The sequence below is a fragment of the Rattus rattus genome, chromosome 4, assembly GCF_011064425.1.
Source record: "Rattus rattus isolate New Zealand chromosome 4, Rrattus_CSIRO_v1, whole genome shotgun sequence".
NCBI lineage: Eukaryota > Metazoa > Chordata > Mammalia > Rodentia > Muridae > Rattus > Rattus rattus.
Genome location: NC_046157.1, coordinates 48,238,115 through 48,251,410, shown reverse-complemented (window position 1 = coordinate 48,251,410; position 13,296 = coordinate 48,238,115). Strand labels below are relative to the sequence as shown.

The 13,296-nt window shown below is 50.2% G+C and overlaps 1 pseudogene; it reads right to left on the bottom strand.

Annotated features, from left to right (window-relative positions):
* LOC116898342 overlaps window positions 1–13,296 on the bottom strand; it is a 37,342-nt pseudogene that overhangs the window by 1,458 nt on the left and 22,588 nt on the right.

The window sequence follows — 13,296 nt, the reverse complement described above, 5'->3', positions numbered from 1 at the left end:
GATGAAAGGGTCATGTCCACCCTGGGTGCTAGCTGGGATTAAACAAGACAATGTAGATGTTGCTACTCTTCTTCTGGGAACCCCTAATGGCTCCCTGGCGTGCTCAGGAACAACCTTGAACCCGTTTGGATGACAGACCTCCTTTTCCCAGTGATTTCATTTTTCCCCAGGAGAAGGGGCCCCTCGCCACGGGGTCTATGAATCATTTTAACTGCTGTTGTAGCCTCACCCTGTGCAGAGCATTGTCTGAAAGAACCATGCCAGGAATGCATATTCTTTGCAATATGAACCCCATGAAGACCAGGTCATGACCCCCAGTTTGCAGGCATTACCATCAAGGACCTGAGCTTAGTGGGGCCCAACAGTGCTGTAGACAGCAGCATCCCCCACTGCTCTGAGGCATAGATCCCCTATAGATGTCATGAAACAGCTAATAGGCACTATCCCTTAGGGCCCTCCCATCAAACGGGAGATGCCCTCACTATGTGGTCATTGCTTCAGTGGTCCCCCTCTCAACACATACTGGAGCTACCCCAGAGGACCCTGTCTGCTGTCCATCTCTCAGTACAGGGTCAGGTAAGGCTATGGATGGCAGCTTTTTTACACTACATACCTGCCCAGTTATCCTGGATAGTTCCCCTCTTGCTGCTATGTATCCTTATCCACAGGAGAGAGACCCTTCCCTCTGCAGCCCTCTTGATATCAGCAGAGGCACCGATGGCCAGAGTTCTTGTCATTATGTCCCACCTGCACTGGATCTGGGCACTGCCTAGCCTCACCTTGGCTCTCCTTTATGTAGATGGGATTGATGTCATCCTGGTCTTGCTGATATAGAGTGTAGGTCATATGGCAGCCCTCAGAGTCCCATTCGGTCATACAGGTCTTGTCATTCAAGGGGGTGGGTGAATGTAACAGAATCCAACACTCTGTATCTTATTGTACTGTTGTGTTTCAAGTACCTGGCATAGGAGCTGAGAAAAAGATGAGAATGAGTTTGATGGAATGAGGTGATGAGGGGACCCAAGAGCATGAGACAAATGTCACTTGGATGGGCAAAGTGCACAGGTGTGTTGGGGTTTCAGCACTATGCAAAGACGCTGGAATGTATCAGGATACACAAGTGTGTAAGACTTCACAGGTGTCAGGCTGCATAGATATGTTAGGGTGAATGATGCATGAGCGCATACTGCTGTGGGGGGCACTGGTGAATAAGTGTGTATTGGTGTGTAAGGATGCATATGTGTCAGGGTGTATGCTGTGTGAATGTATATTTGTATGTTAGGACGCACTGGTGAATCAGGGTAAACAGGTGTACAAAACTGTGAGTTTGTCAAGGTGCACATTATGCGAGTATATACTGGTGTGTTGGCGCACTGGTGAATAAGTTGTATTGATGTGTGAGGTTGTGTGTGTGTGTGTGTGTGTGTGTAAGGGAGCATGCTGTGTGAGTGCATACTTGTATGTTAGGGTGCACTGTTGGATCAGTATGTACTGGTGTGCAAGACTTCACAGTTGTGTCAAGGTGCATAGTGTGGGAGTGTAGACTGGTGGGTCATGCTGTCCTAATGATTAAGGGGTACAGGTGTGCAAGGGCAAACAGGTGTCTCAGGGCATATGGGGTTGTCAAGATCCACAGCATGTAATGTGAGGATGTCCACATACAGGTTGATCCTATGGAAAGAGTCCTAGTGACCCTAAGAGGCCATTACAATAGTGCAGGTGAGGTTGAAACAGACAGTAGTCTTGGGAGGAAGTGAAGGGTAGAGCTAGTTGAGACTGGGTCCAAAGGCTCAAGGGAGGTAAGATTCTCCTCAAAATAAGGCTTCCTGCTGGGTTTGCTGGATCTCACTGAGAACTATGGTGTGGCGGTGTCCCTGGGGACTCCCAGGTGGCCTGGCAGTGAGGCCAGTGTGGGAGGTGAGGGCACTCACTAGTACTTGTAGCAGGAAAGAAACAGCCAGGACACTCCTCACGCAGTGGTGGCTGGTAGCCCGGGTCACAGCTGCATCTGTTACCGTGGCATCGACTATGGCCACTGCACTCTATCAGCCTGTCTTGGACAGCCCACTGTGGATGTCCAGCACTGGCAGGCTGAGCCCTCAAAACCATCCTTACAACTGCATTGGCTGCAGGCACAGAGGCCCCTCCCTGGAAACCAACCAGGGTTGCCTTGACTCATCTTCCTGAAGGCAGGTAGGAACCAGGAATCATTTTCCCTCCGCCCTGGGCCCTTGCTGGATAGTGCTGTATTTACAATGTCTTCTGCCTGCTTGTACTTGTATCTCCTCATACAATCCCACAATACCATGCAAGGATAGGTAGGCAAAGATACAGAGACTAGGGAGACGCCCCCTACCTCCAGCAACAAAGCTACCTTTCATCTAGACCCCATATTTGTCTAAATAGCTCTTGAGTCAGGATAGTTACTTATTACCCTCCTCCTAGGACAAAGCCCGACCATCAGAGATGGAAGGTCCACCTAGGCTTGCTGCTTTTGTGTGGCTTAGTAAGTCCAGCACTCATCTATCCACTGTATATCCCAGTGTTCCACTCAACGTCTCCTGGTGCAAACCGACAAGAAAGTCTCCACCTCCAGTGACCCTTGTCACTCACATGGGCCACCGAAGACTTGGCTGTCATATCTCTCACAGTTGACATTGTCACACTCACAGTATTGCCCAGAGATCACTTGGTTGGGGATGTCGCTGGTGTGACACACACACTGCCCACAGATGCAGTACCCCAGCCCCGAGCACACATTGGAACTATTGTCTTTCTGGAAGCTTCCCTCCAGTTCCCAATGTAGCCAGAGTTGCACCTGGGGCAGTGTAGGAAGAGCTGTGCTAAGGATCTCCAGGGATGGGCACACTTTCAGCCCCTTTGGGCCCTGCACACATCCAAACACCTGGAAAGTATGGCATAGCACATTTGTTCTTTTCTCAATGGTCTCCCGAGCACTGTGAACGGAAGCTCAGTAGTCACTGAGATCCCTCCTGAGGCTGCCCTTAGTAGAGTGGCCAAGCATGAGCTTGACCTTGGGTCTTGAACACTTGCTCTCACAGGCTACTATGGTACCATGCAGTGCATTATACAGACAGACCGTATGGGGCGAATGGTCCTCTATTTGTGGGTTCTGAATATCCCTGGATCTCAGGTGACTGAGGGACCACATCTCTTAGCTTTGATTGACCTGTCTTGTTCCCAGCCCTTGCTTGCTTCTGAATCTCTGTTTTCTGCTGAGTGGAGTTTCCTGTCAGCCAATCAGAGAGTAGAGTGAGGCAAAGAAGCATGGGTTTGTCTGGTGTGAGATGTTAGTTCACAAGCAAAAAGAAATATGGAAAGCTTGGGTAACAAATGTGTATCTAGCACGTTGGGGAAACAGTTCATGTTTCTTCTGCTCACTTGGGAGAGCTTTGATGTTTCCATCCAAAGATAAAATGAAACAAAAGTAAGAAAGCCTGATCCAAACTGGTATTGTTTATATCTCTCTATGAGTCTAGCACTTGCCCCCAAGGGGTGTTGTTATTGCACCCCACTGGTCTGCGTATCTGGGCTATTCCAGGAGGGGTCTAGAGTTTGCTGGGGAGGTGCCCTCCCATTCCTTAACATTACCACAATGATAGCACCTGGGCTCTGCTAAGTGGTGTTTAAAGGGAGAAGGAGCTGGCTGGCTGCTGGAATCCTAGGCTCACCGGTCATTGATTTGTACCTAGGCTCACCGGTCATTGATTTGTACACGGCTGCAGTTCCCTCTGGATTTGCCTGTACTTGATGTTCTATTGCTGTGATAGGAGTCGTGGGTAATTGTCCGGATGCTGGGGATGGTGCTGTGGTCCAGGATGACTCTGGAGGAGAGTTTCTGGGGACAGACACAAGCAAACTCAGGAGTTACAAGTCCAACTGTCCCTGTCCCCCAGTACTGTGGCACGTCTCACGCCCCTCCTGTTTGTGTTGATGACACAGAGATCTACTGGGAGCTCAGTGAATGTGTGAGGATGGGACAGCAGGCTGATGCCATGGCTTGCTCTGAGACAGGCTACTGGCAGGTGACCAGCACCGACACAGCTGTGATCCCTGCTGCTCAATACTAGGGTTGGCAGAGGAGGCGGGATAGACAACTAAAGTGATGGGAGATGAGACACAGGTGGAAGGAGAAGGGACAGGTGACATCTGTTGAGTATGCAATGATGGTGCCACCGGACTCATCCCTGTGAAGACAGAGCTAGACATGACTGGGCAGTGACCAGGAGCCTTTTTGAGGCACCTGAGGCTCACAAGGCTAGAGAAGGAAACGAGACCTTTCCTTGGTCAGTAACATCACACACTTGTGCTGCCAGTCCCTTAGGAGCCTAGGTCAGAATTTGCGGATGCCTGTCGTCTGTGGATTTCTGTATCTGTAGGGACTAAATGGGTCCTGAGCAGTGAGCAGTGTTTGGTGCATGCTGGTGTCTACCAGAACCCTGGGATTCCAAGGGAGTGAACCTAGATGCAGCTGGACAGACCACACACCAGGGAGGAGGGTGGACTCAGGGTTTGCATGAGGCATGTTTGGGGGCCTGGCATGCACGAGGTTCTGTGCTGATCTGTTTTTGTCAGTTTGACACAAACCAGAGTCACCTTGGAAGAGGCGACCTCAATTGAGGAATTGCCTTCATCAGATCGGGCATGTCTATGGGCATTTTCTTAATTGCTAATTGATGCGGGAGGGCCCTGCATGCACCCTGTGTGGTGTCATCCCTGGGTAGGTGGGCTTAGGCTGTATAAGCAAAGTGTCAGAACAAGATACAGGGAGCAAGCCGGTAGGCGGTGTTCCTCCATGGCCTTAGCTTCCGTTTCTGCCTCCAGGTTCCTGCTTGAGTTCCTGCCTTGCTGTCCTTTGATGATAGACAGCAAGGTTTAAGCTAAATGACATCCTTTCCCCCCAAGTAACTTTAACACAGTCACGGACAGACGCCCCCTCCTCAAGGCTGTATACACAGGGTGCAACTTTGCTGAGGTGGTTTCTGAGGTCCCTCCAGCCTATGAGGCAGTATGTGCTCCCCCCTGGCCATCTGCCCTCTTATATCCCCATAGTGGCTGACAAGGAAGAGCCCCATTAAAGTAGGGCTTAGAACTCATATTTCAGGGAGAGCCAGATGAGATCTGGGGTGGTATACACTACTAAGAGGAGCTGCCCTGCACTCTGAGTCTGTCCAGAAGACTAAGGTGCCTGTAGGGGGCGACAATGGGGTTTCCCGAGTCAGGGCTTTGCTAACTGTGGAGTTCTCATCATCTCATGCAGCTTCTCCAGGAGACTCATACTGTAGGTGTTCCCGATGAGCTATGCCATGCTGCTGGAGTCATCTGACAGCTACCTGATGTTCAGCTTGGGGATGAATGTAGTAAGTTTCTGTTGGGAGAGAAGATCAAGCTAGCACCTGGTGCCACCAACTCCTCCATGCTCACGAGGGCCTGTGACACCCACAGGGTCTCCTAAACTCTCCAGGATGATGATCGACCATCTCCTGACTTCAAGTCACAGAATGAGTACCAGCAGCATGCTGCCAAGTGCCAACATGTGGCTCATGGCGCCTTCGTGTCTGTGGTGTAAGTGCTCCTGGCAGTTCCAGTGGCAAGCTGGTGATGTCACTAACAGGGAACATGCATCTGGCTCACCACGGGACAGTATTTTCAGCATATCAGCATGGTGGACAGAAATCCCACACAGGGTACAGATCTAGAATGTGGTGAAGTCACAGGAAGAGGGAAGTCCTGAGCATGACTCAGTCTGAGCAAACTGATTTCAATGGTGGCAGTGTTACACAGCCCTGTGACAATCAGCTCTGGCAGGAGTGGCCTGCTTCCTAGAATGTCCCTGGAGGTGGCCCAGCCTGAGCTCCTGATAACAGACAGGCCAGCTACTTCCCTACCATTGCCCTAGTGTCATTGAAAGATGGTATATTTCACAAAGAAGAAGGAGCATTGCCACCCTCTCCAGGGACACACTACTGACAGTCAGGCCACCTCTCTACCCAGCATTGTCCCGTGACTCTCTAGAATGGAGTCTGTCCTCTCTGTGAAGCACAGAAAGCTTGCAACAGCTGGGCCACTAACCTTCTCTGTAACTCACTGCCACCTGTCTTGGTCCTGGGACCACCCCCCTGAAAATTTGGGTTCTGCCTTGTGAAAGTTGTTTCTCTGAAATCCAGACACATGCACAAAGAAGGGTGTGGGGTCAATGTGGAGTCCTGCGTCTGCTCCACCACAGGGCTTGGGCTGCTTGGGGAGGCAGGACAAGGGAAGTTGACTGCACTTACCCCACACTGCGGGTATTAGGCTGTGGGAAGCCTCGGGATACCGCTCAGGGGGTGGAGAAGTACGGTCTGAGTGCAGGACACAGCCAGAGCTGTGGAGGCTGGGGCCATCAGGTTCTCGGGCTCTTGGGCATCCATGTACCATTGGGATGCCACAGAAGAGCTGAGAATGAAATGGGGGCCCACAGTCTGGGTCTAGCCCAGGGCCAAGGGGGAAAATAGGGGGAAGCTGGATGGTGGAGGTTTGAACTTGGTGGCAGCTGCTGGGAGCTCAGGGAGGCCTTCTACAGGAGATTAAATGGTGGCTCTGTAGGCAAAGGCCTTCTCTGTGGCTTTCCATGACATATCTCAATAAAACAGCCCATGGCTTTAAGATAGTTATTGTTATGGCGGAACGTGGATGAGTAAAACTGTACTCCACTTCTCAATGTGGACTGGAGATTAAATTACCTTTTGCAGGGAGAAGTGTCTGGGAAGGGAAATTTATTGGCTAAGCCTCCAGGCCTTTAGGCACCTCATTATAATGGAGATCTGTCTTGAGCGAACGTGACCTATGGCCATGTCCTCTACCTGTGGAGGGACTTGGGGCGTTGCCCTTATGTGACTGATGGCCACAAATCCATGGAGGACTGTGGCTAGTGACTGGCCTGGCTTCCTGGGAGTCAGCTAAAATGTATACCATCTCTTTTAGGGTCACCAGGGTTTCAAGCCTCCTCAACTGGGAACCAGAGTGCCTTTCACAGTCCCAGAAGGGTCTTGTATCTAACATCTTATATGCTTCCTGTGGTCATGACCAATCTCCAAGAAACAGATACTTAGGAAGGCCAATGACCCATCAAGGCAAAGGAAGTAGTGGGGCAAGTCTCCTATCTGTGGTGTCCTTGCTTTTCACAATGCTGTCTGTGGGAGTGTGATGACTGCCACTGACAGCAACGAGTGGGATCGTCTACAACCCTATGAGGAGGGGTACTGTCATAGCCCAATTACAGATGAGGACATAGGAGCTGTGATGTCCTGAGTAAGGAGTGGTCTCCTCTTTGATCCTCTGGCTGGCAACCTGTGCAGAGCCAAACCACTGTTCTCTGTGGCTGGTCGTTATGGAGGTATTCCAGGCCGCCTCCTCTTCTTTCTTGGTGTCTCTGTAGACTAGCTGTCCCCTCCCCCAACTTGTCGGGAGCCCCCAAAACCTAACTGCAAGAATTTCCTGTTGTCCTGGCAACCAAGGCTTGCCTGAGACCTGTGATGTGACCCAACCCCGAGTCCTCATTCAGCAATGCACAGACAACAAATGTCACTTTACCAGCCTCTGTAGTGTTTTACTCCCCCAGGAGTCAGGTTCATACTCAGCCTAGCCCAGCACCTGGCTGTTGTATAAGGTGGCAGGCACAGCCTCAGAGATGAGACACAAGGGAAGTCGACTTGAAAAACATGTGACTGTGGCTCTGAGGATGGACAATGTCAGGGGCGTCACTCACGGAGGGGGAGAATTTGCTCCTAGAACACCTGATTTCTTAAGTAATTGGATGAATCAACTTAGGGGTCCCTATAGTGGTCTTCTCAGGTGATTATCATTGTCAGTCAAAGAGGAGAAAGCTGAGGCCCCCACTGCAGGTCCCACTGCAGACCTTAGGTCTGAGGTTTTCCTCTAGGGATCCTGCTGGCCTAGAAGAACTGGTCAGACTTTAAAAGTAGATTATGGGGGTTGGGGATTTAGCTCAGTGGTAGAGCGCTTGCCTAGGAAGCCCAAGGCCCTGGGTTCGGTCCCCAGCTCTGAAAAAAAGAACCAAAAAAAAAAAAAGTAGATTATGGCTATCATCTTCCTTGTTTTGGGCCACTGGACAATACGTCCTCTTCTAGTCATAGTCTCTCAACTGGCACATGGAAACATAACTTTGGTGAGCTTGTGAGAATCCACACCCTGTAGCTGAAATGCTTCCCTTGCTCAAGACCATCTCTCTTACCTCATAGGTTTTCACCATCCTCGAGGGCACCATGAAGATGGGTCGGATATTGTTTCCAGCCCGTTTGCTCACCAGCTGGACCAGTGACTGATAGTCCTGGGGAGAAAAGACATCCTGTTAGACTGCCTATCCAAAGCAAGTGTCTAGGGCTCTGAGGTCTCTGGTGTCAGCTCAAGTCCCGGCTGCCCTTGTCCTGTGGCAGGACTCTCGTGGAACAAGAGGTTTAGGTATTATAACAGAATTAATCAGAAATGGATGATATCGAAAGACAGTTGAGAACACACCAGAAATTGCAATGTGCTTGGCCTCTTGGTGCTGACCCAGGGTCCCTCAAATCCTTCCTGGTAGCTTCTTTGAGCTTTTCATCCTAGCCCATATCCAGTCATCTGTGACCCACAGGGTCCCACAGCTGTCATGCTGGGTTGGGACTCAGGTAGGAGACCTCCACTGCCTCCAATCCAGTCTCTCCAAACTTCCCAGTAGTCCTGCTGCGACTTGCCTGCAGGAGTTCTTCCTCCCAGCCCACCTGATCCCCTAGAGACTTGGCCTCTTTGTGTGGATCCATTGTCCTTCTAGTTCTTCTCAGTGAGTCCTTCTAGCCCATCTGCACTTTTTTGTGACTTCCCACTTGTTTTGCAGAACAGGGAGACTCTTCAGTGTGTCTTAGGGTCCTACCACTGTGCTCTGTTCTGAGGCTGATATTCATAGCTTCCAGAAGATTTTCTTGAATTTGTTGCTTAGGTTGGAAAAAGGTATCCAAGGCTCTGGAGAGTTAGAACTGTATGACCGTGACCCTGCCCCCTCTTCCTTCCCCCCTGTTGCATGGGGACAAGTCTGTAAGAGTGCTGTTGTGTGTGTGTGTGTGTGTGTGTGAGTGTGTGTGAGTGTGTGTGAGTGTGTGTGTGTGTGAGTGTGTGTGTGTGTGTGAGTGTGTGTGTGTGTGTGAGTGTGTGTGAGTGTGTGTGAGTGTGTGTGAGTGTGTGTGTGATTCAGGGTTGAGCCCCAGAGGGTGCCCTGGCAGGAAGGTTCTCACAGGTTCTCCCGGGCTCCTGTACATGCCGTCTTTCAGGTGACAGTGTCCATCACTGGTGTTCTGTCTGGTACCCTGAGTCTTGTCTTTAGCAAAGTGGAAATCATCGTCAGTGGCAAGCACCAGAAACCTTGTCCTGTTGCACCAGTGATTTCTCTCTGGGGAAGAAATGTCTTGGAGTTACCTGTTATGCTTTTTCAGTTGGGCTCTCCAAGGAGCCAGGTGTGGCAGCTTGCAGAGGGGGAACCACAGCTTCTCCTCCTCTGGGGGTTTCACAGCCTCCAGACAATAGAAAAATAGAGTCAGGATTGACTCTTAGGTGAGTCTGCTAAAATGCCCAAAGTGTGAGATGAGAGAACATGAAACACATGTCTGCTTCCAAAAAGTTGGAACTGTCACAGCCCATCTCCCCAGGACCAGACTCTCAAAAACCTTCCCCAAAAGGAGAAGAATACTGTGGCATCCATCATGACAGGTGAATCCAGTGAAGAGAGCACAGGGGGACTAATCTTCCAGGATCATCCCTGCAAAGGAGGATGTGCTTGTGACACACTGTAGTATGACACCATGAGAAAGGTCCATGATCAGAGAGCACAATACATTTAGGGCCTCAGGGAGGCTGGCGGGCTGAGAGCCCAGCCAGGGCAGTCAGCTTGCTACAGCAGTGGCATAAAGAGAGCCTGGGACAGATGAAGGCTGCTGTGTGTCTGAGAGGAGTCAGGAGTGAACAGGGACTCTGCACAGGGATTGCTGTCGTGGCTTGGAAGTGAGATTGGCCTCTTACTCAGGACATAGGTGAGGTCCAGCTTACAATGGTCACTTGAGAGGGTCAAGGCAGGCTTCAGGTGAGTTAGTGACATCGCAGACTAATAGTAAAACCTGTAGGTAACTTCCAGGTCCCTTTGCCTCCTTCCCCCCCGCCCCCAGTCTGCCTCCAGTGGCTCCAGGGGTCTAGTGAGGACTAGTCTTCTTAGGCTGACAACAAGCCAGGGGCCTGCACCTTTGAGAGGACACTGTTAGTGTAAAGCAGCTTGCAGCACCCCAGGAGGCTCCAGACTTTGGGAGGTCTGCAGATCTCGGTAGGGATTATAGGCTCACCAGGCGCATGGCAACTTGCACCATAGCATCCGGCCGTCCTTGGGGGTATCCAGCTTTCCAGAAACCAGTTGCTTCTGCAGCTCCATCTGAAATTGGCTGGAGTCTGCAGTCAGCTTCAGGATGTGCTGGAAGGTCATGCTCACACTGGATCTAAAGTCTGAGAAGGACAGATGAGGCTGGGAGGCCAGGGTTGTGGGAGGTAGAAGGCTGGTCCAAGACAGGGAGGTGAGCCTGGGAGATACTCATCTTGTAGTAAATAAGTATGGTACATGTGGGTATTTGTACATGTGTGCACATTTGAACAAACAAAATTGTGTATACGTGTGAGCGCAGTGCACACATGTGTGTTCCTGTCTGTATGTGAGCATGTCTAGGTATTGATATACTTGGTTCATGTGTGTCACCAGATTATGTATCTGGGAATGTATGTACCGTGTGATCTTACACATGTGTGAGCATGCCTGTAGGTGTATATTGGCTATGCACACATATGCAAGTGTGTAAATGGGCATGCGTATGTCTAAGTATGAGGGAGTGCATCACTACTCAGAAAAGAGAGAGCACTGTTCTGGGGAATCAGGACATGTGTTGGAGCTATGTGCACATACATACCACACATGTATGTACACACACCTATGTGCACATACATACCACACATGTATGTACACACGCCTTATGTTCTGTGAACTTGTTGGTGCTTGTGGAGTGCTGACCCTATGACCTTTGCTCACTGTGATTATTGCCTTTATGCTATAGCTGATGCTTAATCAATGTACTGTGAAGCTCATTGTTTTTTTTTTTTTTTTTAGAAATTAGCACTTCTGACTTTTGAGCATGCAAAAAGATGAAAAAGGAAAGAAGAGGAAGTGGAGGGCTGAATTTTGGGGTCAAGTGACTGGGCATGGCCTCTGGAGGGGATGCAGGGCCAGCACCACTTACACTCCAGATGGCCTGAGGACCCTCAGATACCTGCCTCTGCTGTGTGGGGGTAGGGGTTGCCCAGGATACGGGGAGGAGCTAAGCCAGAAGCCTACAGTGGCTGTGGCCTGACTTGGTGATCTCACTGAGGGCTTGGAGCAGGTCACTGCCCAGTGTCTGGATATTGGACTGGTGACCTTGCAACGAACCAGAGAGACCTATCAGGAAGTACAGGTCAACAGAGTTGTCCTGGGTCCGCTGGAAGTTCACTTTGAATGTTACTGTTTGACCTGTGAGAGAGAAGAGTGTCACTGCTGGGCCACTGAGCATGTGCTACCTGTGGACATCTCTCTCCAGGAGTTCCTCAGTCCCCTCGGTTTGTTCAACCGTTGCTGCCTGGGTTAGCCTCACTAAAAGGTACTGACCCCTACACCTGTGGGCACACACCTTTAACCTCAGCACTTGGGAGGCAGAGGCAGGAGAATCTCTGAGTTTGAGGCTAGCCTGAGCTACATGGTGAGACCCCTGCCTTAACAAAAGATGGGGGGGGGATTGGGAATCAAGAACTCTTCTGCCTCTGTCCCTTATGTAGGGATACTGAGCAGATGGCTGAAGAGGTTTTCAGAGAAGCCAGTACCCTCCCTGTAAGCACCCTGATCTTGGACTTCTAGTCTCCAGATCCATGAATAGTGAATCTGGTGGGTGAGTTACTCAGCCTGTGGAGCCTTCTGCTCCTGTTCAAGGCTTTATCTACTACCCTGACTCCTTGGGCCCCATCCTCATAGGAACTCTGGAGCCTGTGTTTTGAAATAATTTTTGTGGTCAGGGTCAGACCTGTTGGGCAAGGCTGGTTTAAATCTGTTGGCTGCAGGACTTAACATGACCCTTATTCTGTCAAGAGCACCTCGGCCTCCTGAGAGTGAACACAACAGTGGTTTTCAAGTAGTCTGTTCTCCCTTCTAAAGAAACAAAGCAAAGCAGAACAAAAACATAATTCAGGGATAAGAGAGACAAGGCAAGGCATGCAGTGTAGACCACAGACAGGCAATGGAGGTTGAGTTCTTGCTTGGAGACAGCAAGAGGCAAAGCCATGGACAAGGTTGGTCTTTTAAATTTATATATACATATGCATATGCACATGCATATGCACGCACACACACACATATAACATATACATAAGTATGATGTGCATGGTATGTATGTAAGTGTCTGTGTCTATCCTAAAATCAACTCCTGCATTCAGGTGATCCTCCTGCTTCAGCCTCCTGAGGGTTTTGGGAAGCTTAGGAGTCTGCCTGTTAACTGTCAAGCTTACAGAATCTATAATCGCCTAGGAGATAGGCCTTTGGGAAAGCCTGTGGGGGATTGTCTTAATTCTGCTAATTGAGGTAAGAGGATCTCTCCACTGTGGGTGACACCACTCCCTGGCTGGGATCCTGGGCTCTATGAGTTAGACAAGGGTACTGAGTCATGGTTTCACCCATTACCCTCTGCTTACTCACTATAGATGTGATGTGACCGGCTGCTTAAAGCTTCTGCTGCCTGGACTTCCCCACCATGATAGACTGCACCCTTGAACTGTGAACCAAACTCTTTCTGCTTTGAGCTGTCTGTGTAGAGATTTTATTATATCATCAGAAAAAGAAACTGAGATACAGTCTGTCTGTCTGTCCACAGTGATACCCAGGGGACTCTGGTTGAACTCCTGTAAATGCTATGTGCCTGGTCTACCCCAAGCTCAAACCTACCTGTCTCAAGAAAACTGTCACATTTATGAAGATGGCTGCTTCTGGTCCCTCTCCTTGTCCTCCTGGGGTTCAGCAAGACTCTTGGGGTCCACAAGGTACTCAGATGTGCAGCCTTTCAGCAACAGTTGCTCTGGAGAATCATAGCGAACTGAGTTGGGCTCTCCTTGCCCTGTGAAGTTCTGGGGGGGAAGGACTCAGTGTCAAGAGGAAGCTGACTGACCATGAAGGACTAAAGCCCCTGGCCTATC